The 26,511-nt window shown below is 45.6% G+C and overlaps 1 long non-coding RNA gene, 1 other non-coding gene and 1 pseudogene across 2 annotated transcripts; 2 read left to right on the top strand and 1 right to left on the bottom strand.

Moving 5' to 3' along the window:
• LOC132216071 (zinc finger protein 91-like) overlaps positions 1–19,107 on the top strand; it is a 116,128-nt pseudogene extending 97,021 nt beyond the window's left edge.
• LOC132216162 (uncharacterized) lies at positions 4,890–9,646 on the top strand. The gene is made up of 3 exons (XR_009448708.1): positions 4,890–5,031; positions 5,726–5,896; positions 9,581–9,646. It is a non-coding gene; the product is annotated as an uncharacterized LOC132216162 (long non-coding RNA).
• Positions 19,108–25,757: 6,650 nt separating the features above from the next.
• Positions 25,758–25,944, bottom strand: LOC132217755 (U2 spliceosomal RNA). The gene has a single exon (XR_009449012.1). It is a non-coding gene; the product is annotated as a U2 spliceosomal RNA (small nuclear RNA).
• Between the last annotated feature and the right edge of the window lie 567 nt (positions 25,945–26,511).

Below are 26,511 nucleotides of genomic sequence, written 5' to 3'. Positions count from 1 at the left end.
TACGGATACTCAGAGGAGGCGCAGCGCTGAAGTCAAATTCTGAGGTGCGGAGTGCGCGGAGCGGGCTGGCGGCGGAGGGCGCGGTTGGTGTTTTCAATCGGGAGGGAGTCGCAGACTCTGAGCACTAGATCCGGGCGAGTCTTTGGGGACCCAGACTCAAACGGGAGAGGCGGGACTGTCTGGCTTCGGTCAGAGCGAGTGCGGCTTTCTCTCCGAGCTTTGCGGCGGGTGCTGGGACTCAGAGAGGCAGAGCCCCTTGGGACAGGACTGAGAGCCGCTATAACTGCTCTCTCCAGCCCACCCTGTTGATCCTGTGCGACCCGCCCCGCCCAAGCCCTGCACAGAGGCATTTGCCGGATAGCCTCAGGCAAAGGCATTTGCCGGATAGCCTCAGGCAAAGGCTAGATTAGCACCTCCCTAGAGGACAGAAGTTCTCTCACTGCTGACACAGCTGATTCTCATAGCCACTTGGCCTGGAGGTCAAACCCTCCCTGGAATTAGCTACAACAATCAAGATTTATCTATAAGACTGCGAACAAAGACCACTAGGGGGTGCACCAAGGAAGCATAACAAAATGCGGAGACAAAGAAACAGGACAAAATTGTCAATGGAAGAAATAGAGTTCAGAACCACACTTTTAAGGTCTCTCAAGAACTGTTTAGAAGCTGCCGATAAACTTAATGAGATCTACACGAAAACTAATAAGACCCTCGATCTTATATTGGGGAACCAACTAGAAATTAAGCACACACAGACTGAAATAACGAATATTATACAGACGCCCGACAGCAGACCAGAGGAGCGCAAGAATCAAGTCAATGATTTGAAATGCGAGGAAGCAAAAAACATCCAACCGGAAAAGCAAAATGAAAAAAGAATCCAAAAATGCGAGGATAGTGTAAGGAGCCTCTGGGACAGCTTCAAGCGTACCAACATCAGAATTATAGGGGTGCCAGAAGATGAGAGAGAGCAAGATATTGAAAACCTATTTGAAGAAATAATGACAGAAAACTTCCCCCACCTGGTGAAAGAAATGGACTTACAGGTCCAAGAAGCGCGGAGAACCCCAAACAAAAGGAATCCAAAGAGGACCACACCAAGACACATCATCATTAAAATGCCAAGAGCAAAAGATAAAGAGAGAATCTTAAAAACAGCAAGAGAAAGAAACTCAGTTACCTACAAGGGAATACCCATACGACTGTCAGCTGATTTCTCAACAGAAACTTTGCAGGCCAGAAGGGAGTGGCAAGAAATATTCAAAGTGATGAATACCAAGAACCTACAACCAAGATTACTTTATCCAGCAAAGCTATCATTCAGAATTGAAGGTCAGATAAAGAGCTTCACAGATAAGGAAAAGCTAAAGGAGTTCATCACCACCAAACCAGGATTATATGAAATGCTGAAAGGTATCCTTTAAGAAGAGGAAGAGGAAGAAAAAGGTAAAGATACAAATTATGAACAACAAATATGCATCTATCAACAAGTGAATCTAAGAATCAAGTGAATAAATAATCTGATGAACAGAATGAACTGTTGATTATAATAGAATCAGGGACATAGAAAGGGAATGGACTGACTATTCTTGGGGGGGAAAGGGGTGTAGGAGATGTGGGAAGAGACTGGACAAAAATCGTTCACCTATGGATGAGGACAGTGGGTGGGGAGTGAGGGCGGAGGGTGGGGCGGGAACTGGGAGGAGGGGAGTTATGGGGGGAAAAAAAGGAACAAATGTAATAATCTGAACAATAAAGATTTAATTAAAAAAAAAAAAAAGGGAATTAATTGCCTTAACCGGTTTGTCTCAGTGGATAGATCATCGGCCTGCAGACTCAAGGGTCCCAGGTTTAATTCTGGTCAAGGCCATGTACCTTGGTTGTGGGCACATTCCCAGTGGGGAGTGTGCAGGAGGCAGCTGATCGATGTTTCTCTCTCATCGATGTTTCTAACTCTCTATCCTCCTCCCTTCCTCACTGTAAAAAATCAATAAAATATATATTTTTAAAAGGAATTAATTAGTGAAGATATTTTTATATTGCTATTTGACCTTTCTCAATAATAGTAGTGTGAGAGATGAAAGTAAGTTAGTAAAATGTATATGAAAATAATATATAAATTCATTAATAAGTAAACAGTAACAAAAGGATATAACAACAAAAGAGACATAATATATAAACAACAAAAACCAACAAAAAAACCCAACATGACATGAAAACAACGAAAACATGATATAAAAACAACAGTGATGCAAACAATGACTGATAAAGTGATTAAACTTATTCTAATATCTCCCTGTACACCACATTAAGAGTGAAAACACTTTCAGAGTGCTTGATTAATTTCCCTTGTGATGAAGTATTTAGAACTTTAACTGTAACGTCACATGCTCTTCAAAGTCGAAAGAAAGCAACATATAACTGACCATGTGTGAAAATGGGTTCAGGTAGGAATATGCCTACTTTGTCTAGAGTTGTCCTTGTGATTTATTAATAGTCATTACAGATGCTGGCATCACGGGAAACTGTTGTTGAATCAATTTAAATGGGAGGCCAGTGTCAGATGGGGACTAATTAATTCTTGGAATCAGAACAACCTCTCCCTCTACAGATCCTGTTAATACTTCAGCTTCAATAATGTTAGTTCGTAATTTTTTGATAATAAATCTGGTACCATAACAAAGACCCTATTTACTGTTGAGATTTCTCAATAGCATGATGATTGCACCCACTTTCAATTTTAATTTATGACATGGCATTCCCAAGGAATAATGCTATTAAGAAATTCGATGGGAAAATTTTCCTTTTCAGCATCATCTGTGGAATCAATGGAATTATCACTCAAATATGTGTCAAAATCTCCATCGAGTATATCCAAATTTTCTTCATTTAATTTTTGAAGATGCTCATTTTTTGGACAAAGAATTGCACGTTTAGATATATTTTTAATATCTATAGCAATGGTTCTCAACCTTGGCTGCACATTAGAATGACCTGGGAATCTTTTTAAAATCCTGATTTCTGGGCCTTATCCTCCGAAATTGTTTCTTTGTTATGGGGTGGGGCCACAACATTAGTAACAAAGAAACAGAATTTCCAGAGGATGAGGCCCAGAAATCAGGATTTTAAAAAGATTCCCAGGTCATTCTAATGTGCAGCCAAGGTTGAGAACCACTGATCTATAGATATAGTATTTCCAAAGGTAGCTTCAATAATGGATCCATTACAAATCATTTCACTTCCACGCTCAGTTCCTAGGGCAGGTTCCTGCATGAAACATCGCCCTCCAGGAAACAGCTGGTGGAGGGCGCAGCCTTTTCCAAGACTGACCCCTGCAGAACTGACTTCCTTCCAGTTGGTCGCACTTGTGGCTGTGATGTTACACCCAGGGTTTTAAATAAGTAGATGCACTCTCAGGACAAAAACTTTAAAGACTACAACTTACAAACAGAAAATTTTTATCCCTTGAAAAATACCTGATTTTTTAAAATATCTCCCCCACAGTGTTGGAGGAGACCTTATCTCATCAGATGCCTAGTCATGAATGGATATCTGGGCCTGTCTCTGACACCCCCCATCCATCTGCTTCCCTAACTCAAGTTGCCTTTCTATTCAGATGGTGAGACAGGGAGGGGCTGAGAGAGCAGGCTGCCCTTCCCCTCACCCCTCCTTACACCGAGGGTTTAAGTACTCCAGGCAAATCTGAGGCAGAAAGTTTCTGATTTCAAACCCAGTTTGCCCGCCGTTTGAGTTGTCTGTAAATTCACCTTAAGAATGTGTTGCCCTAACCTAGTGGTTTGAGAACCTTCCTAGTGCTGCGACCCTTTAGTAAAGTTCCTCATGTTCTGCTGACCCCCAACCATAAAATTATTTTTGTTGCTACTTCATAAATGTAATTTTGCTACTGTTATAAATCGTAATGTAAATATCTGATATGCAGGATGTATTTTCATTGTTAAAAATTGAACATAATTAAAGCATAGTGATTAATCATAAAAACAATATGTAATTATATATGTGTTTTCCGATGGTCTCAGGTGACCCCTGTGAAAGGGTCGTTCGATCCCCAAAGGAGTCGTGACCCACAGGTTGAGAACCGCTGCCCTAACCGATTTGACTCAGTGGATAGAGCATCAGCCTGAAGACTGAAGGGTCCAAGGTTCCATTCCAGTCAAGGGCATGTACCCTGGTTGCCAGCACATCTCCAGTAGGGGGTGTGCAGGAAGCAGCTGATAGATGTTTCTCTCTCACCAAAGTTTCTAATTCAAGATCCCTCTCCCTTCCTCTCTGTAAAAAATCAATAAAATGTATTTTTGAAAAAAGAATGTGTTATGGACTTCTGAAGATCCTGGGAAAGACCCCTTCCTGAGACACCTGCAGCTGAAGGTCAGACCAGCCAGTAGCTCTAAGCACAGCCTCTGGGAGCTGGGAAACTTCTGTGTGAATTCCAGGTTCCTCCTCCCTCTTTATGCTTTAGCCACAGCTGCCATTTACTCGCTAGCACCCTAATAAAGGAACAGCGCCCTCTATCTGGGGTTCCCTGTGCCATCAGAGGGCACCTGGCCCTTTCCTCCCTTTAAAGGAGTAAAATAAACGCCCTCTCACTGTTCCTGTCTCTTCTCTCCCTTGTGAATCCTTTCGCGGCCGCGTCCCCAGCAAAAACCCAACAATGACTTGGAAACTCCCCCAGGAAGGGCTGTCCTGTGGGAGGAGGTGCGGGGACCGGGGCCGCCCCCTCGCTCCTGCCCCCCTCCCCCCTCTGTCCCTGCACAGGCCTGGCCGCCGGGCTCGGCCCCGCCCCCATCGCGGAGCCGCTCAGCTCAGGCTCTGGCCCCGCCCACCCCGCAGGGAGGCGCCTGCGCAGTTCCGTGCAGACGCGGAAGCGGCTGTGGAGGGGAAGGTGGCGGTTCCCCTGAGGAGGGTGTTTGTCTTTAAAGCTGACGCTCCGTCCCCCTCCCCGCAGGGAAGGCTGAGGGCGCTGCCGGCGCTGAAGTCCTTGTTGGGGTCCCCGCCCCGGAGCCTCTCTCAGCGGTGAGTCCGCGTCCCGGGAGGCTGCGCGGTGCGGGCGCCACGTTCCTTTGGGAGGAAACGGAGGCCCCGGCCCGGGGTCTCTCCGCCTGTGGCTGTGGCCACCGCCTGCCGCGCGGTTTTCCCGCTGAAAACCGTCCCCAGGGCCGCCGGTGCTCCCCGCGGAGCTGAGAGTCTGGGTCAGGGGGTTCCCGCCCTCTGCGCCCCTCCCCCCGCCCGGCGCTTTCCGCCCAAAGAGCCCGGATGGCTCCCGGCCTGGGGGTCTGCACCCCCCTCCTAGGCCCACAGCAAAGGCTTTAGCATGAAGATCTATTCTCTCTAATTTCCTGGGAAAGAGAACCGAAAACCACCTGGGAAACCTGCAGGTGTACAAGTTCCTGCTTCTCCCCCTCCCACTCCCCACAGGTCTCAGGGCTGCTGGGTCCGGTGTCTGGTACCCAGCGCCCCTGAAAACAGCGCTGGGGCAGCCTGGGAGGCTGAGGAGGGAACTAAAATGCCGGTCAGGGCCCCAGGGCAGGCTTTGTTCAGGGAAGGTAAGGGGTGCTCAGTTGGGTTGGGGGTTCAGCAGAGCAGCACATGTGCTCATTCCTGTAGGAGTTTGTGGAAGTGTTTGACACATGAAGACAGAAAAAACACCTCAGCGTGGTCTCCATGTAGGAGCTCATTGTTCCTCACTCTCTCCTGTGACCAAGGACAGGAGGGGGTGGCCTTTTCCTCATTTCCAGGTCCTTCTGACTGTGAGTGTGAGGGGAGCTGATTGACAGGCTGTGGGGACGCCTTTGAAGGCACACTCTGTGACTCAACATATTGTCTCCTGAGGAAACAACCCAGACCCCATCAGGACCAAAACACAATGGCTGCTTCTCAGGTAAAAGATGTGTCCTGGGTCAGAGGCTCTGTTTGCTTTTCCTCTAACATTTGTTGATATATTTGTCTTTCCCTCAGGCCTGTGTCCCCTGTCCCCTCTGCTCCCCTGTTGCACTCTGCCCTGTTACCTACAGCTAGCTCATTCTCAGTGCTGCTTTCCCCTCTACTTTGCCATCCCTAAACCCCCCTTCCTGTCCCTGCTCTCGCTTACCCAATTCTTTCTAGGTGAAGATCTTTAGACCTTTCCAGGAGAATATCTATGTAGCCCTTTTATTCTACCTTCCTTCATTATTTCTCATAATGTCTGTATCACAGGTTTTTATTTCTTTGTTTATAATTTTTTGGTTTTTTTATTGATTTCAGAAAGGAAGGGAGAGGAAGAGATAGTTAGAAACATCAATGAGGAGAGAGAATCATTGATAGGCTGCCTCTTACATGTCCCCCACTGGGGATCAAGTCCACAACCCGCTCATGTGCCCTTGACAGAAGAAAAATCTGGGACTTTTCAGTTCACAGTTCGGCACTTTATCCACTGAGCCATACTGGCTAGGGCTGCATTATACTTTTTGATAACAGAAGCTTTGGATTATGTTTTAAAATCAGGAAGCCTGAAGCCTTTAATTTCATACATTCTTTTCTTTTTAAAAAAAATATATATTTTAGCCGAAGCCGGTTTGGCTCGGTGGATGGAGCGTCGGCCTGCGGACTGGGGGGTCCCGGGTTCGATTCCGGTTGGGGGCATGTGCCTGGGTTGTGGGCATATCCCCAGTGGGAGATGTGCGGGAGGCAGCTGATCAATGTTTCTCTCTCATCGATGTTTCTGGCTCTCTGTCTCTCTCCCTTCCTCTCTGTAAAAAAAAATAAATAACATACATTTAAAAAAAAAAAATAAATAATATATTTTAATGATTTTTTACAGAGAGGAAGGGAGAGAGATAGAGAGCCAGAAACATCAATGAGAGAGAAACATGATCAACTGCCTCCTGCACATCCCCTGGGGATGTGCCCGCAACCGAGGTACATGCCCTTGACCGGAATTGAACCCGGGACCCTTGAGTCCGCAGGACGATGCTGTATCCACTGAGCCAAACCGGTCGGGGCTATACATTCTTTTCTTGATTGATTTGGTTACATGGAGTCCTGTGACATTCACATTAATTTTAGAAAGAGCTTTTCTATTTCCACCAATACTGTCAGCAGTTTCTATATTTCCCTCACTTTTTTAATATATATTTTTGTTGATTTCAGAATGGCAAGGAGAGGGAGAGAGAGAGAAACATCAATGAGCAGAGAGAATCATTGATCAGTTGCCTCTTCCACACCCCTCACTGGGGATCAATTCTGGAACCTGGAGTGTGCCCTGACCAGGAATGGAACCCTGCCCTCCTGGTTGGGAGGTTAACGCTCTACCGCTGAGCCTCATTGGCCCGGCTATATTTCTCTCCTTTTTCCCAGAGCCTTCTCTGCCTTCATTTTATGCAGCCTCCAGAAAGTCAGGAAGCTTTCCCACCTTTAATTAATGACTCTCAACTGCTCAAAACATCCCTTTTATGACAGATCCACCTGGGAAGGCATCCATGTCTAACATCCCTATTGGGATGTGGTCAGAGGCTCTTGTGTCTTGCAGAAGGGAAAGGTAGGTTTTAGGTTCAAGTGGCTGCAGCATCAGCTCATGATCGGGAGTAAGAAAATGCACATTTTACTCCTCAGAATAGCTCAGCAAGTTCGTAATGAAGAGTAAATAGTAAATAGAAGAGACTTGCTCACTAAGTTATGGCAAAAGTTTTGGTACTTAAATGTACTGTTAGCTTACAGAACATGAGAGGTACCTGTGGGTTGACACTTACAAGAATGTTATTAATTTGTGATCATTTCCACATAATGATTTATTTATTGAGGTATTTTGGCAGTAATGTCACAGCAGTAGTGACCTGACCTTCTGTGTGCCTCAGTCACCTGATGCCCATTGTCTCACTCCACCTGATGATCACGTGGCAGAGATGCTTCCTTCACTGTAGAGTTAATAGTCTCCCTTTCTCAGGAACAAGGGTGTAGTAGGGGTTTAATGAAAGTGGTGCAAAACCATCACTTCACATCTGCAAATGTTCTTCTTCTTAGTTTGTGTTTGCTTTGGAAAATGAAGGACTTACTTTTATTTCCTACAGATCATTGGCTTTTTCATGGGATCTTTAAACAATCAGACCTTGAGTCTTTAACTTTTCATTATATTCTATACCAGTGATGGCGAACCTATGACAAGTGTGTCAGAGGTGACACACGAACTCATTTGTTTGGTTGATTTTTCTTTGTTAAATGGCATTTAAACATATAAAATAAATATCAAAATATATAAATCTTTGTTTTACTATGGTTGCAAATATCAAAAAATTTCTATATGTGTCACAGCACCAAAGTTAGGTTAGGGTTTTTCAAAATGCTGACACGCCAAGCTCAAAAGGTTCGCCATCACTGTTCTGTACTCACATGGGAGACATATCCTACATGATCACTTTTTGTATTGAAAGTTTCCAAGAATGATATTATTACTGTATGTTCAGTTTCATTAAATTTCTACAACATAACTTTCCACTAATGATACATAAAAATTTTGAAAGAAATGTACTAGTAAGAAAAATTAGTTCCCGCCAGAACTGGTTTGGCTCAGTGGATAGAGCGTCGGCCTACGGACTTAAGGATCGGGGTTCGATTCCGGTCAAGGGCATGTACCTTGGTTGTGGGCACATCCCCAATGGGGGGTGTGCAGGAGGCGGCTGATCGATGTTTCTCTCTCATGGATGTTTCTGGCTCTCTATCCCTCTCCCTTCCTTCTCTGTAAAAAATCAATAAAATATATTTTTAAAAAAAGAAAGAAAAATTAGTTCCCTCAGGCTGGTGTGGATCAGTGGTGGAGGGTTTGATTCCTGGTTTAGGGCAAGTAGGTCCTGGGTACATGTGGTAGGCAGGCAACCCATGCGTCTCTGTCTCTCACATTGATATGTGTGTGTGTGTCTCTCTCTCTCTCACCTTTTCCCTTTTGTGCTTCTACCTCCCTGCCTCCCACTCTGCAAAATCAATGGAAAAAATCCCCTGGAGGTGAGGATTTACAACCACACAAAGGAAACATTAGGTCTTGTTTTGTATCCTTACGTTTCCGTCCTTACTGTGCTTATAAAAGAAAAAGGGGATCATATGCAAATACATTCATGATATTTACGGAATCACCTAGCCATCTTGATTTCATACTTATAATACATATGTGTGTCTCTGTGCCTAAATTGTTAACATTATTTCAAGTATTTTTTCTTTTTTTCAAGTATATTTGTATGGATTTCAGAAAGGAAGGGAGAGGTAGAGAAAGATAGAAACATCAATGATGAGAGAGAATCATTGAAGGGTTGCCTCCTGCACACCCCACACTGGAGATCGAGGTGGCAATTTTGTTGTGTTTCCTGATCGGATATCAAACCAGTGACATCTTGGTAAATGGGTCTGCACTAAACCACTGGGCCACACCAGTTGGACCAGGCAGAATAATCTTGTTCTAAGATTACTCATAGTAAATTTCCAGTTAGTATTGTGGTTCCTATCTGTCCTATTCCATGGGAACTGAATTCCATTAACAAAACCTTTTAGTTCAAAGTTCTGTATGAATTATTTACTGTGTTTTCTTTTTCTGTGTATGCAGAAGTATGGCACATGATTTGGAAACATTGGCATCACAAGTAAAAAGTGAGCTTGTGACACGTGTGGATCAGATTCTGTGTCTTTTTAAAATATATTTTATTTATTTTTTACAGAGAAGAAGGGAGAGGGATAGAGAGCCAGAAACATCGATGAGAGAGATCGATCAGCCGCCTCCTGCACGCCCCCCAGTGGGGATGTGCCCACAACCCAGGTACATGCCCTTGACCGGAACCCAACCTGGGACCCCTGAGTCCTCTGGCCGACGCTCTATCCACTGAGCCAAACCGGTTTGGCAGAATCTGTGTCTTTACAAAAGTTCATTTTGTTGTGGTTTGCTTCAACTTAAGAAGAAGTCCATAAACTCCAACCCATCATTGCATTTCCATCTGAGAAATATACCCCACTGGCCCTGAATGATGGAAATGCAGCACTCAGAAATCCATATGCTTCTATCCACGCCTTAATTTAATTAATTTATTTTTAAATATATTTTTATTGATTTCAGAGAGGAAATGGGGGGAGAGAGGGAGAGAACAATGGTAAGAGAGAATTTGTGATCGGCTGCCTCCAATACACCCCCTACTTGGCATTGAGTCTGCAACCCCGGCTTGTGTCCTTGACAGGAATTGAACCTGCTGAACCTGCGACTCTTCAGTCTGCAGGCCCACCCTCTATTCACTGAGCCCACTGAGCCAAACTGGCTATGGCCATGATTTAATTTTAAAGTTTATTTTCTTATATAGGAAAATCTGAACCCTGGATCTATGGACATGTGACATCGTCATTTGTCAATGTTAGAACACATATCAGAGAATGTTACTGGGGCCATGTTATGTGATTCATGATACTCCCCTAGGTCCAAACCACTTCTCCTGACACTGTTTTCATATTGGGTGACTTTGTGAACACTTCTGGTGACCTCTTGGTAAATGTTTCTTATCTCTCAGCGACCATTGACCTTCAGGGATGTGGCTATAGATTTTTCTCAGGAGGAGTGGGATTTCCTGGACCCAGCTCAGCGGAAATTGTACCTGGATGTGATGTTGGAAAACTACAGCAACCTGGTGTCCGTGGGTAAGGATGACTTCCTTTCCGAGTTCCTACTCCACTCACAGATTTTTGTTTCCTTTATTATTTTAACATCTCTATAGCCTTCTGCTTTCTATGGTAGATTCTTGCTCTGAAGGAACACGTTGGTCCGTAGCTGGTTTGGCCCAGTGGATAGAACACCGGCCTGTAGACTGAAAGGTTCTAGTTTTGACTCTGTTCAAGGGCAAATGCCAGAGTTGTGGGCTCACTTTCCAGTATGGGGTGTGCAGGAGGCAACTGATCAATGATTCTCTCTCCTCATTAATGTTTCTATCTCTCTCTCCTCCTGTCTTCCTCTCTAAAAGGAATAAATATATATAGTTTTTTTAAAAGTGCCAAACCGCCGAGACTGGTTTGGCTCAGTGGATAGAGCGTCGGCTTGCGGACTGAAAGGTCCCGGGTTCGATTCCGGTCAAGGGCATGTACCTGGGTTGCAGGCACATCCCCAGTAGGAGGTGTGCAGGAGGCGGCTGATCGATGTTTCTCTCTCATCGATGTTTCTAACTCTCTGTCTCTCTCCCTTCCTCTCTGTAAAAAATCAATAAAATATATTTTAAAAGAAACAAACAGAAAAACTTTAAAAAAAAACCAAAAAACTGCCAAACCGGTTTGGCTCAATGGATAGAGCGTCTGCTTGCGGACTGAAAGGTCCTAGGTTCGATTCCGGTCAAGGGCACGTACCTTGGTTGCGGGCACATCCCCAGTAGGAGGTGTGCAGGAGGCGGCTGGTCGATGTTTCTCTCTCATCGATGTTTCTAACTATCCCTTTCCCTTCCTCTCTGTAAAAAATCAATAAAATATATTAAAAAATAAAATAAAAAGGAACAAATGAATTTTTTGGTGTAAAAAGAAACACTTTTTGATGTATGTGAATTAGGAACTCAGTGTTTGCACACATTACATTTTGTCTACACTAATGAAGGTTATATCAGTAAGTATTATTTTAGAAAATCGTTTTCTAGAATATTCTAGTAGTCTACACTAGAGGCCTGGTGCATGAAATACGTGCATGTGTAGGGTCCCTAGGCCTGGCCTCTCACCTCCCTACCTCCTTCCCTCCCTCCATTAGCACCCCGCCACCACCTGTGCCCTCCCGCCTTGTTCTGGACCGGCTCCTGGTGGTCAGTGCACATCATAGGGAGTGATGGAACACCTGCACTCCCTGTTGTACTCCTGAGAGGACAATTTGTATATTACCCTTTTATATATAATACTAATTGCCCGGTGCACAAAATTTGTGAAGGGGAGTGTGTTCCTCAGTCTGGCTTGCAAACTCTCCAATCTGGGACCCCTCGGACATCCCTCTCGCAATCTGGGACCACTGGCTCCTAACTGCTCACCTGCCTGCCTACCTGATCGCCTCTAACCACTCTGCCTGCCGGCCTGCTTGCCCCCAACTGCCCCACCCCCGCCACCCTGATCGCCCCTAACTGCCCCCCCCTGCTTGCCTGCTTACTGCCAACTCCCCCCCTCTGGCCTGATCATTCCCAACTGCCCCCCAGCCAACCTGCTCTCCCCCAAATGCACCCCCTGCTGGCCTGATCGCCCCCAACTGCCTGCCCCGCCAGCCTGCTTGCCCCCAAATGCCCCCCCTGCCTGCCTTCTCGCCCCAACTGCCTCTCCTGCCTGCCTTCTCGTCCCAACTGCCCCCCACTGCCGACCTGCTCGCCCCCAACTGCTCCCCTGTCAGCCTGCTCATCCCCAACTGTCCCCTCTTCTGGCCTGCTCACCCCCAACTGCTCTCCCCACCTGGCCTGATTGCTCCTAACTGCTTCTGCCTCAACCCCACCACCATGGCTTTGTCCAGAAGGTCTCCCGGTCTGATGAGCATATTGTCCTTTTATTGGTATACACTAGTGGCCCAGTGCACCAAATTCCTCACCCTGGCCTGCACCCTCGCCAATCTGGGACTCCTTGGGGGATACCTGCCTGCTTGCCCCCAATTGGCCCCTGTTGTTGTTTTTTTGTTTGTTTTTTAATATATTTTATTGATTTTTTACAGAGAGGAAGGGAGAGGGATAGAAAGAAACATTGATGAGAGAGAAGCATCAATCAGCTGCCTCCTGCACACCCCTCACTGGGATGTGCCTGCAACTGAGGTACATGCCCTTGACCGGAATCGAACCTGGGACCCTTCAGTCCCCAGGCTGATGCTCTATCCAGTGAGCCAAACCGGTGGGGCTGTATATTATTCATTTCAGTCAGTGTATGCTTAATTTCTAGTTGGTCTTTTTTCATATCCTCCAGGGTCTCACTAAATTAATCGGCGCTTTCTAGAAAATTCTTGAAAAACCTTATAACCATGGTTTTGAACTCTATATCCAGTCTTTTGCTTTCCCACATTTCTGTCATTTGTGACCTGTTTCTTTGGCTCCGCATTTTTTATGCTTCCCTGTGTTGGTAGAGTGGCTTTGTGTGCTAGGTGTCCTACAGAGCCCTATCATTGTTTCTTTATAGCAGCCACTATAGGGCACTCACTGTGTACTACTGTTCTATTCGCACTCTGTGGCATGCACAATAGACACATGTTCTTGAAGATGCTTCAAAACAGCGAGATCATTGAACACGCACTTCCCTCATCTCTATCTCCAGCAAAGAAACTGGGAATTGGAAGTGTTGTTATAATATTGCCATTGTGTGACGGGGGGTTTGAGCAGGTATCATTGGCAGATGTAAGCAAATCTTTGCCCCTATATGTGTGACTTTTCTTTCCTGTACCTATCTTGAGCTTTCTTTGAATTCTTCACTGGCTCTTAGAGTACTCCAAAATGTCATTTGGTCAATACTTGCTGTGCACTTACCTGATTGTCAAAACTGAAAACTTGTTTTCTTTCAGCTATACCATCGAAAGATAACCAAGCCTTTATGCCAAAGCCCGGAATACAGGATTTATTCCCCGAAATAATACTGGTAAGATATAAAAGGTGTCGCTTTGGCCGAAACCGGTTTGGCTCAGTGGATAGAGCGTCGGCCTGCGGACTGAAAGGTCCCAGGTTCGATTCCGGTCAAGGGCATGTACCTGGGTTGCGGGCATATCCCCAGTAGGAGATGTGCAGGAGGCAGCTGATCGATGTTTCTCTCTCATCGATGTTTCTAACTCTCTATCTCTCTCCCTTCCTCTCTGTAAAAAATCAATAAAATATATTTTAAAAAAAAAAAAGGTGTTGCTTTGATAATGTACACTTAATGAAAGCCTTGGAATTTGAGGAAGAGTGTGATGAGAAGAGAGGATATTAACATAAACAGAACTAATCTGGAACAATTATAATAAATTTTTTGTTACCTAACCATGTCAGGTGTACTTTCAATTTGGGAAACCTCCCTTATTAAAGTCAGTTACATTGGCAGATAAGGTTATTTCTGCAAGTGAATTTTAAAAATAACTTCTTACTGTTACCCAATTCTGGAAAGGAAATCTAGAAATACTAACTCATGTAGTCTCTAGAGCAAATAAACATTTGAATTGTTTTAAAGGTAGGATGGGATTAAACTTTCATTCAATCATTTCTAAAATGCATAAATTTATAATGTATCTATTTTATAAAATGTGCTCAATTTGGCAATCTTCTGTGATTTTTTTAATGAAAAATGTGTTTCTATTGATTTCAGAGAGTAAGGAACAGGAAGAGAGAGAGGAAAACATCACTGATGAGAGAAAATCATTCATTGGCTGCCTCCTATATGCCTCCCACTAGGGACTGATCCCCAAGCTGGGCCATGTGCCCATACTGGGAATGGAACCGGGATCTTCTTGTTTATACTTCTAAGCTCAAGCACTGAGCCATGCTGGCTGGGCATTTGGCAATCTTTGAAACAAGGATTCATTCTTCTTTCTCTAATAATTAAGGTGTTGTATTTATATTTTGTCTATCATCCTATATAATAAAAGCCTAACATACTAAGTGGTTGTCCAGTCATCTGTTCAACCAATCAAAGCATAATATGCTAATAATATTTAAGGCCACTCACCTGCTCGCTATGATATGCATTCACTACCAGGGGGTAGACGCTCCAGCCAGTAGGTTAGCTTGCTGCTGGGGCCTGGTTGATCAGGACAGAGCAACATGGGCTGGACAGGCCCTGGGGCCTTCCTACAGTCCCTCCCTGACTGGCCAACCTCACGCATCCGTCCCCGCCCCCAATCATGCACCTTTGGGGTCCCTCTGCCAGGCCTGCACAATCTCACAATCCGTGACACCTCGGGATTTCAGAGAGTTGGTTTCAGCCCGATCCTGCAAAACATGGGAGCTTCTCCCTGGTGGTCAGTGCACTCCCACAGGGGTGGCATCGCTCAGCCAGAAGCCGGGCTCACAGCTGGTGAGTGCATCAGTGGTGGCAGGAGCTTCTCCCACCTCCGTGGTTACACTAAGGATGTCCAACTGTTGGCTTAGGCCCGCTCCCTTGGAGGAGCAGGCCTACGTCTACAGTAGGACATCTCCTGAGGGCTCCCGGACTGCAGGAGTGTTCAGACTGGGCTGAGGGATCCCCCCTGAGTGCATGATTTTTATGCACCAGGCCTCCAGTTTTAATATATTAGGAAAGCTTTAATGAGTATCACAAAATGGTTCTTATGGATCTAGTATACATGTTTAATGTGATTGTAACTCACTAAAGGTCTTTCTGTCTCCCATTATCGCCAGAGTACTCAAAATGGAGATAGCAGTTATCAGTGGATTGAACATTGGAACAAATTTAAGGCAGAGTCATACCTTAATCAGCGGACAAGTGAGTTTACAGATGACCATCATAAAAGTGGAAATGTCTTTGACCAAATGTCCTTTGACAGTATACGTCAGGTTATTTCTATTGTGGAGAAGACACACCAAGGAAGTCATGTCCACTCTTTTCAGCAGTCTTCAAATTACAGTGGACAAGAGACTATTAATCCTGGGGAGGAGGCTTACAAATGGAATCCTTGTGGTAGAATCTCCAGACAAATATACAATATGAATGGACAGGAAAAAAACTATAGTGCAGAAAAACCTTATAACTGTAAAGATTCTGGTAAAGCATCTAATTGGCCTGCAGGTTGTACTCTAAAAAAGAGAATTCGTACTAGAGAGAAGCCTTACAAATGTAAAGCATGTGGCAAAGCCTTTAAATGTCATTCATCTCTTATTGTACATAAGGGAAGTATTCATGCTATTGCAAAATTTTACAAACTCAGGGAAAATGGAAAAGGCTTTAGTCAGTCCTCAAGATGTAGACAACATCATAGAAATCATGGGGATGAAAAGACGTATAACTGTTCACAATGTGGCAAAGCCTTTAGCCTACTCTCCACCCTTGTTCTTCATCAGACAATGCACACTGGAGGGAAACCTCATAAATGTAGAGAATGTGGTAAAGCATTCCTCCAAGCCTCAAACTTGATTCGACATCAGAAAGTTCATACTAGAGAGAAACCTTACAAATGTAGCGAATGTTTCAAAGCCTTTAGTGAGTCCTCCAGCCTTAATCGTCATCAGCGTATTCATACTGGAGAGAAGCCTTACAAATGCACAGAATGTGGCAAAGCATTCATTGAGTCAGCAAAGCTTAAACGACATCAAACAGTCCATACTGGAGAGAAGCCTTATAAATGTACAGAATGTGACAAAGCCTTTAGGCGTTCCTCAAGTCTTAGAATTCATCAGAGATATCACACTGGAGAGAAACCTTATGAATGTAGAGAATGTGGCAAATCCTTTATCAGCCATGAAGGTCTTACTAATCATCAAGGTGTTCATAATGAAGATAAGCTTTTTAAATGTAGAGAATGTGGTAGAGCATTCCTCCTTGCCTCAAACATGATTCGACATCAGAAAGTTCATACTGGAGAGAAACCTTACAAATGTAGAGAATGCGGCAAAGCCTTTAGCGATTCCTCCTCCCTTAATAGACATCAGACAGTTCATACTGGTGAGAAGCTTTACAAATGTAGAGAATGTGGCAAAGCCTTTGCGCACTCCTCATCCCTTCGTTATCATCAGAGAGTTCATACTGGAGAGAGGCCTTACAAATGTAGAGAATGCGGCAAAGCCTTCAAGAAATCCCAAACTCTTACTGACCATGAGAAAACTCATACTGGAGAGAAGCCTCATGAATGTAGAGAATGTGGCAAAGTCTTTAGACAGGCCTCAACCCTTACTGAACATCAGAGAATTCATACTGGAGAGAAACCTTATAAATGTACAGAATGTGACAAAGCCTTTAGACAGTCCTCAAAACTTACTTTGCACCAGAGAGTTCATAGTGGAGAGAAGCTGTATAAATGTAGAGAATGTGGCAAGGGATTTACCTCGGCACAATCTCTTAATTGTCATCAGAGTGTTCATACCGGGGAGAAGCCTTATAAATGTAGAGAATGTGGCAAAGGATACAGTACTGCAAAATCTCTTAATTACCATCAGAGATTTCATACCAGGGAGAAGTCTTATAACTGTAATGAATGTGGCAAAGTGTTTAGGCATTCCTCAAGCTTGTCTAAGCATCAGGGATTTCATACTGGAGAGAAGCCTTATAAATGTAATGAATGTGGCAAAGCCTATGTCTATTCCTCATCCCTTCATCGTCATCATAGTGTTCATAGTGCAGAGAAACCTTATGTGTGTAAGGAATGCGGCAAAGCCTTCAGTGAGTCCTCTAAATTTACACGCCATCGAAGAGTTCATACTGGTGAGAAGCCTTATATGTGTAATGAATGCGGCAAAGCCTTCAGTGAGTCCTCTAAATTTACACGCCATCGAAGAGTTCATACTGGTGAGAAGCCTTATATGTGTAATGAATGCGGCAAAGCCTTCAGTGAGTCCTCTAAATTTACACGCCATCGAAGAGTTCATACTGGTGAGAAGCCTTATATGTGTAATGAATGCGGCAAAGCCTTCAGTGAGTCCTCTAAATTTACACGCCATCGAAGAGTTCATACTGGTGAGAAGCCTTATATGTGTAATGAATGCGGCAAAGCCTTCAGTGAGTCCTCTAAATTTACATGCCATCGAAGAGTTCATACTGGTGAGAAGCCTTATATGTGTAATGAATGCGGCAAAGCCTTCAGTGAGTCCTCTAAATTTACATGCCATCGAAGAGTTCATACTGGTGAGAAGCCTTATATGTGTAATGAATGCGGCAAAGCCTTCAGTGAGTCCTCTAAATTTACACGCCATCGAAGAGTTCATACTGGTGAGAAGCCTTATATGTGTAATGAATGCGGCAAAGCCTTCAGTGAGTCCTCTAAATTTACACGCCATCGAAGAGTTCATACTGGTGAGAAGCCTTATATGTGTAATGAATGCGGCAAAGCCTTCAGTGAGTCCTCTAAATTTACACGCCATCGAAGAGTTCATACTGGTCAGAAGCCTTACAAATGCCAACAATGTGGCAAGGCCTTTAGCCGGTCCTCACACCTTACTAATCATCAGAGAGTTCATGCTAGAGAGTGACCTTACAAATGTAGATAATGTAGCAAAGTCTTCAGTGCATTATCAACCCTAAGTTATCATCAGAGGTCATATTGGAGAAAAGTCCTATGAATCAAGACAATGTGGCAAAGGCATTCCTTAGGCCTTCCTGACCATCAAATAACCCATACTGGAGAGAATTTTCATGAATGTGGAGCCTCTGGCCATGCCTTTTGCCAGTCCTCACACTTTACTAAGCATCAGAGAATTTACGCTAGAGAGAAGCCTTATAAAGGAAGAGAATGTGGCAAAGCCTACAGGCATTCCTCAGCCCTTATTTACCATCAAAGAGTTCACACTGGAGAAAAGCCTTATTTGTGTGGAAAATGTGGCAAGTCCTTTGGCAACACCTCAAACCTCTCAGCACATCAGAGAGTCCATAGTGGAGAGAAGTATTAAAGATGTGAGGAGTGTCATAAATCCTTTACCAGCAGGTAGTACTTACTGAGCTTACAGAATTCTAAATGGGAAGAAGCCTTCTGAATGTGAAAAATGTAGAAAACCCATTAAAATGCACACTTTTATTTCTATACATGAGGCACTTCATACTGAAGAGAGAACTTGCAAATGTAGAGCTTTCAAGAGCTTGTACCTACATCTCAAAATGTAGTGAATAACAGAGATGTGTATAGTGGAGGAAATCTTTACACTGCAGAAAATGTGAGAAATTACTGGCTAGCATTCCTGGGTGGTTTACCTTTGATGTATGAACCACATTGTCAGTGCAATTCCCTGACTGGCATAAGCCCTGGTTGGAGACCCAATCTTCATTTTGGGGTATGCAGGAGCTAGCTGATCCATGATTCCCTTTGATCATTGAAATTTCTATCGCTCCTTCTCTTTTCCTCTCTGAAATCAATAAAAATATTTTTTGGAAAAAGAAAATGTGATGAAACCTTTAGTCAGTGTTTATTCCGTTCTGTACATCAGAAAGTTTATACCAGAGAGAAACCTTGCAAATGTGATCTGTGAGATTAATCCTTGTCAATGAAGTCTTATTTAACCTCAGAGAAGTCGTTTTGAAGGAAAGCCTTAAAAATACGTAGAATGAGGCAGAACTTTTAATTATCCTTGTTGTCTTGTTGAACATAAGAGTATTCATACTGGAGAGAACAGTTGTAAATGTACTGTGTGTGACTTGGATAAGCAGTGGGGGTGCCCGCACTGTTTTGCTCGTTGGTAGAGCATGGACCCATGAACCCGGAAGTCAGCATTCATTTTCTGATCAAAGCTCATGCCCTGTTTGTGGGCTAGATACCCAGTAGAGTTCACTCAAACGCAGCTGATCGATAATTCTTCATGATCATTGCTGTTTCTATCCCTCTCCCTCTCCCTCTCCCTCCTTCTCAAATCCAAAACCAGTGTGGTTGTAGAACGAGGCAGGAGATGTTTCTTACCCAGGATGCATAATTGCCATAAACTTTACATTGGAGAGAGGGCACCTGTTTCTGAGGTGCACTACTTAACTCAAAGAAATAAGTTTATTTTTTTCATTTCCTATTTCATATTCTTCTCTGTGTTAATTTTTCCCCTCATTTTTCTGCTCAGCTGATACTCTTTTCTGCTGTGCTATAATAATGGCATCTAAACCTCTTCCTCTCCCACAGCCCTTCTGGCCCCTGTAGCTTCTGTTCTGTAGTTTGGAATTTTACTAATGCAATCACTGATATCAGAATTTGGCAAAATTTTGCTTTATATTCATGAAGTAGGTAGACCACTATTCATGTTTTCATGCTGAATCGTATAGTTTTGAATATGAATATTTTGGGGCTATAATAAATTGGCTTCTGTGTCCTTTATAACTGGAATGATGTTTCTTGTCTTGATTTTAATTTGTATGCTTAAGAATTTCACAGTGTTACCTCATTAACTTCTTTCTTAGGATGGACTCAGCCCGTATTAGACAGATTATATTCTCAGTGACTTGAATGTAACTGGATGTTGGTCATTTTTTCTAGAGGAACCCCACAGACCATGGCAGATTTGCAGTTAAAATTTTTTATTATTTTGCATCAGAAGTTATTTTGTCTATTCACAGAATGACCACCGGCATGTTCATAGGCCTGAGCTGTCCCTGGACTGTTTTCCAAGCTGTCACTGTAAGTTCCATGGACAGCAAGATAACACAGATTAACATGAAAGCCCCACATTTACTGTCCATTGTCTTGTGCTGAATTTGTACAAGGTGGTAAATATCAGTTCCTATACATGTGCCACCCAAAAGGACTGACAAAACCATTACAGAAACAAGATGTTCAATATTATTCTACTTTCTGACATACACATGGAGCATTCGTATATATATGTATGTGCTGATATTTTGTGGACTGGCTCATCTGGAGCAGGGGCTTTATGAATTTGTTCTGTACAAGGTCATACTGTGAGATCCTGATCATTTAAAGAATATAATCCCATCTAGACAATAGTTCCATTTTCTGGTATTGTAGTGAAGAATATTGAGGAGGTATATTGATGGGAAATATACATAAGATCATTTTTCCCTTCCAATGGTCATTACAAAAATAGATGAAGCAGACATTGTTTCTAGGTTTAGAGGACCTTCTGTTTCCATTTTGTCCAGATTGCACTTTCTTCTGATTTGGGATAAGAAGCTCTAAAACAGAGGTTTCAACATTTTTTATCTCAGGGCACACATGGAGTAATTACTGAAATTCTGAGGTCCACCAAAATGTATGTATTTGCCAATCTTCAAAAAAAAAAGTCTGATTTTGATTCATGTACACCACACAGCTATTACTGTCCTGGCCTTCGTTACATTTTATTCAACTGCCTATGAGTAATGTAGTCCGTGCTATTGACTAAACAGTCAGGTGTTGCTTGATGTAAAAAATGTTGCAACATAACCAGTTTGCCTGTGTGACACTCCAGTTGATAATGCCGTACACCTATCCAATCCTTGTCTCATCACTCAAGACCACTTTTTCCATATTGACTTTTTTGTCTGCTAGATGTATCCACTGATATCTATGGGAAGCTAAAGTCCGCTGCTATGACGGTATTTATATGTGGTGTGTTTTCTGGCTTCTGGTGGCCATACTAAGGGGTGATATTTTATTGGCCAAAAGCAATTAAATACTTATATAGGTTAAACAATCCTCTAGCCTGACTATTCTAAATTACAGGATTCTAAACAGGTCATACCTTTAAATAAAGACTTTTCTACCTCCTAAATGAATACCTATATTCATGAAAATACTGGGAATTAAAAATTTGTAAATGGTGATGGGACTAAATAAACTGATAACATTTATCATTTTTATAACTTTTAAATATTGTAGATTTAAAAATTGTTTTATTTACCAAATACAAGAAAATGTAGCAGGAGACATTCTACATTAATATCAATGTCCCTTTAACTAGACTATAGGGACTACTAAAGTCAAAATATTCATTTAAAAATGCATTGCCAGAACACAAAGATTTCAAAGACCACGACTTACAACTAAAAAATGTTATCCCTTGAAAAATACATAAAGTCTGTTTCCCACAGTGTTGAATGGGACCTTATCACATCAGGTGCCTAAACATGAATGGATATCTCGGTCTGTCTCTGACACCCCAATCCAACTGCTTTCCTAACTCAAGCTGCCTCTCCCTTCAGTAGGGGAGACAAGGAGGGGCTGAGAGAGCAGGCTGCCGTTCCCCTCCCCCCCTCCTCACTGAGGGTTTAAGGATCCAGGCAAATCGCAGGTAAAAAGTTTCTGGTTTCAAATCCAAGCGGCCGTCCTTTTGAATTCCCTGTAACTTCACTGTGAGAATGTGCTCCCGGCTTGTGAAGATCCTGGGAAAGAGCCCTCCCTGGGACACCTGCAGCTGAAGGGCAGACCAGCCAGTAGCTCTCAGCACAGCCTCTGGGAGCTGGGAAACTTCTGTGTGAATTCCAGGTTCCTCCTCCCTCTTGATGCTTTTGCCACAGCTGCCATTTACTCGCTAGCACCCTAATAAAGGAGCAGCCCCTCTATCTGGGGTGCCTTGTGCCATCAGAGGGCCCCTGGCCCTTTCCTCCCTTTAAAGAAGTAAAATAAACGCCCTCCCTCTGCTCCTGTCTCTTCTCTCCCTTGTGAATCCTTCGCAGCCGCGTCCCCAGCCAAAACCCTGACAATGACGTGGGAAACTCCCCCAGGAAGGGCTGTCCCTGTGGGAGGAGGTGCGGGGACCCGGGGCCGCCCCCTCGCTCCTGCCCCGCCCTCCCCCCTCTGTCCCTGCACAGGCCTGGCCGCCGGGCTCGGCCCCGCCCCCATCGCGGAGCCGCTCAGCTCAGGCTCTGGCCCCGCCCACCCCGCAGGGAGGCGCCTGCGCAGTTCCTTGCGGACGCGGAAGCGGCTGTGGAGGGGAAGGTGGCGGTTCCCCTGAGGAGGGTGTTTGTCTTTAAAGCTGACGCTCCGTCCCCCTCCCCGCAGGGAAGGCTGAGGGCGCTGCCGGCGCTGGAGTCCTTGTTGGGGTCCCCGCCCCGGAGCCTCTCTCAGCGGTGAGTCCGGTCCCCGGAGGCTGCGCGGTGCGGGCGCCACGTGCCTTTGGGAGGAAACGGAGGCCCCGGCCCGTGGTCTCTCCGCCTGTGGCTGTGGCCACCGCCTGCCGCGCGGTTTTCCCGCAGAAAACCGTTCCCGGGGCCGCCGGTGCTCCCCGCGGGGCTGAGAGTCTGGGTCAGGGGGTTCCCGCCCCTTGCGCCGTTCCCCTCGCCCGGCGCTTTCCGCCCAAAGAGCCCGGGTGGCTCCCGGCCTGAGGGTCTGCACCCCCCTCCTAGGCCCACCCCCATTTAATAAGGGGTCTGCCTGCCCGGGGAGCACAGTGTCCATGGGGGGGGTAGCTCAGGGGGAGGATGCGGTGTCCCCTGAAGAGGCGACCTGCCCGCAGGGAGGGGCTTTGTGGGCGCGGTGACTGCGGGGGGCGGGCACCCAGGCTGGGGGGTCAGGAGAGGGAGTGAGAGACAGACACTTGGGTGGGAGGAAGGGCAGCGAGGGGTCCACAGAGAGGGGCCCATAGGGGGTGTGGGGGGGGGCTGGACAGCGACGGTAGGAGTGAGGGGGTCACTCGGGAAAGTGGCCTGAGGAGGAAGGAAGTGGAGACACAGGGAGGAGGGGGAGCCCCGAGAGAGGAAGGGGGGCTGAGAGGGAGCGGGTCCTGGGGAGCAGAAGTGGGGGCCGCACAGGAGGAGGCACTTGAGACAGAGACCCTGGTTCCTAGGAGAAGAGTTGGGGGAGCGAGTGCAGGGACAGATAGGGGGGCTCAGGGATGAGGGAGCAGAGGGAGCAGCCCTGAGTCAGCAGCTGTGGGAGCGGACAGACGGGAACAGGCAGCAGAGGGGCCACGGGCGTGGGGAGGGAAAGACGCAGATGTGTGTGGAGATGGAGCCTCAGAGACCAGGAGAAAGAGCCCCTGAAGGGAAGTAGGTTTCAGGAGTTTCATGGTCCAGGTGTAGGACAGACAGAGAGAAAAGGGGAGAGAGAGCAGCGGGGAGGGGGACACAGGAAAGGACCACAGTGGAGAGAAAGGGAGCAGGGAGACAAAAACGGAACTATCTACACTAATAACCTACACTAATAAAAGAGAAAAATGGTAATTGGCGTATGACGATACCCTTTTCATTGGCTAATCAGGGCTGTATGCAAATTAACTGCCAACTAAGGTTGGCAGTTAACTGCCAACAAGATGGCGGTTAATTTGCATATGTAGGCACAATGCAGGGAGGCGAAAGGGAAAGCAGGAAGAAGCCCCCTGCCACTGACAGTGATCGGAAACCCAGGGGGGAGCTAAGAGCTGGGGGGCAGGGCAAAGGCGGCCCTGGGGCTGCCTTTGCCCTGCCCCCCAGCCATGATCAGAGAATCAGGCGCCTTTGCCGCCCTGGCCAGTGATAGCAGGAAGTAGGGGTGGAGCCAGTGATGGGAGCTGGGCACGGTTGAAGCTGGCAGTCCCGGGAGCTAGGGGTCCCTTGCCTGGGCCTAAAGCAGAGCCCACGATCGCGGGGCCACTGCAGCTGTGGGTCCCCGCTGCCCGGGCCGGACGCCTAGGGCAGAGGCGTTAGGCCTGGGCAGGGGCGGAGCCTGCAACCGCAGGGAGCTGGGGGTCCCCTGCCCAGGCTGACACCTCTGCCGGAGGCCTCAGGCCTGGTCAAGGGGCCGATCCGGTGATTGGTGATCGGAGGGTGATGAGGGTCAACTCCTCTGGCGGAGGCATCAGGCCTGGGCGGGGGGCTGAGCCGGGGATTGGGGGGATATGATGGTCCCCTTGCCCAGGCCTGAAGCCTGGGTCAGAGGCATCAGGCTTGGGCGGGGGTTGGAGCAAGCGATCAGAGGGAGATTGGGGTCCCCTGCCCAGGCATGATCCCTGGGCCAGAGGCCTGAGGCCTGGGCGGGGGCCAGAGCCAGTGATCGGGGGGAGATGGGGGTCCCCTGTCCAAGCCTGACACCTCTGGCTGAGGCGTCCGGCTCGGGCAGCGGGGACCCGCAGCTGCAGCGGCCCCACGATCGTGGGCTCCGCTTTAGGCCCAGGCAAGGGACCCCTAGCTCCCGGGACTGCCAGCTTCGACCATGCCCAGCTCCCATCGCTGGCTCCACCCCTACTTCCTGCTATTACTGGCCAGGGCGGCAAAGGCACCTGATTCACCTTTGCCCTGCCCCCCAGCTCTTAGCTCCCCCATGGGTTTCCAATCACTGTCAGTGGCAGGGGGCTTCTTCCTGCTTTCCCTTTCGCCTCCCTGCATTGTGCCTACGTATGCAAATTAACTGCCAATCTTAGGTGGCAGTTAATTTGTATATAGCCCTGATTAGCCAATGAAAACGGTAGCGTTGTACGCCAATTACCATTTTTCTCTTTTATTAGTGTAGATTCTAGTGGGAGGAGGGGAACCCTAATTTGAATGAGATGAGCTGATGGGATGTGGATGACTAAGTTATGATAAATTGGCTTGCGTGTTGATATGGTTAATTCAACAACTGAATTATTTAAACAGATTTGACTGAGAAGTATAAATCTCCAGTTTACAAGGTTTGCCAAATGTATGCTTATTTGCTTCCATTTGCAAACCTTATTCACACGGAGGGAGAGACTGGTATGTTCCTGATGGGCCCCTTGTCCTTTGCTGGGATGGCAAGAAGGAGGTGACCTGGGACAAGAAATGACTGAGTCTGCCCCCACAGGATGCTTTATAAGGAATATTAGAAGCATCAATGTTTTTTTCTCCCCAATGGATTTGCATTTCATATCTCTGACATTTCATTCATGTAAATAGCCGTTAACTGCTGAAATAAGCATTGGTGACATCTCAGAAGCAGCTCTTTTTTTATGTTTTTGTATATATTTTTATTTATTTCAGAGAGGGAGGTGGAGAGAGAGAGAGGGAGAAACATTATGATAAAAGAGAACCACTAATCCGCTGCCTCCTGCACGCCCCCCACTGGGGATCCAGCTGGAAACTTGTGCATGTGTCCTTGACCTGAACTGAACCCGGGACCCTTCAGTCCACAGGCTGACGCTCTATCCAATGAGCCAAACCACCCAGGACTCAGAAGCATCTCTTACTCTTTTCTTAGTATAAGGTAATTTCCACCTTTTTACATCTTTAAACCTAGATATCATTACATTAACAAATAACCACCCTAATTGTTTTTGTGGGTTTTGTTTGTTTGTTTTTCTTCTTGCACCGTTCCAGAGGTACTGCAACACCACCTTGATGCGTGGAGTGGACAGAGCAAGCTCCTGTTCCATATCCCTGATCCAAAAATGCATTTAATATAATGTCCTTGGATAGAGGACGTATCACATATTAAATTGATAAGTACAGATATTACACGTGTGATGTTTTTAGTTTTAAATATATTGTTGGTCGTTCACATTCTAACCCCTGTATCGTTTCTACTGTTTATCATGTCTCAAACATTCATTGGCATGTAGTAATATGAGGCGATCTCAGCGGGCACTGGTAAGGATGTCCATGATCTTACCAGTCAGAGCCTAGTTCTTTGAGCAGCTCCTTCCTTCCCTTTATGTGATTTGTTGTTTTAGTGACTGAGCCACAAAGGAGCTGCTCTCCTCAAGTCTCTCTTTTCCATTCTCAGAAAATGTTTAAGGATGGACTGGATTGACCTGAAAAAAAATTTTGTAAAATATATTTTATTGATTTTTTACAGAGAGGAAGGGAGAGGGATAGAGAGTTAGAAACATCGATCAGCTGCCTCCTGCACACCCCCTGCCTGGGATGTGCCCGCAACCAAAGTACATGCGCTTGACTGGAATTGAACCTAGGACACTCGATCCACTGAGCCAAACCGCTCAGGACTGAAAAAAATTTTTTTAATATATTTAATTGATTTTTTACAGAGGAAGGGAGAGGGATAGAGAGTTAGAAACATCAATGTGAGAGAAACATAGATCAGCTGCCTCCTGC

Source organism: Myotis daubentonii, chromosome 15 (assembly GCF_963259705.1).
Source record: "Myotis daubentonii chromosome 15, mMyoDau2.1, whole genome shotgun sequence".
Classification (NCBI taxonomy): domain Eukaryota; kingdom Metazoa; phylum Chordata; class Mammalia; order Chiroptera; family Vespertilionidae; genus Myotis; species Myotis daubentonii.
This window is presented reverse-complemented; position numbering and strand designations above follow the sequence as displayed.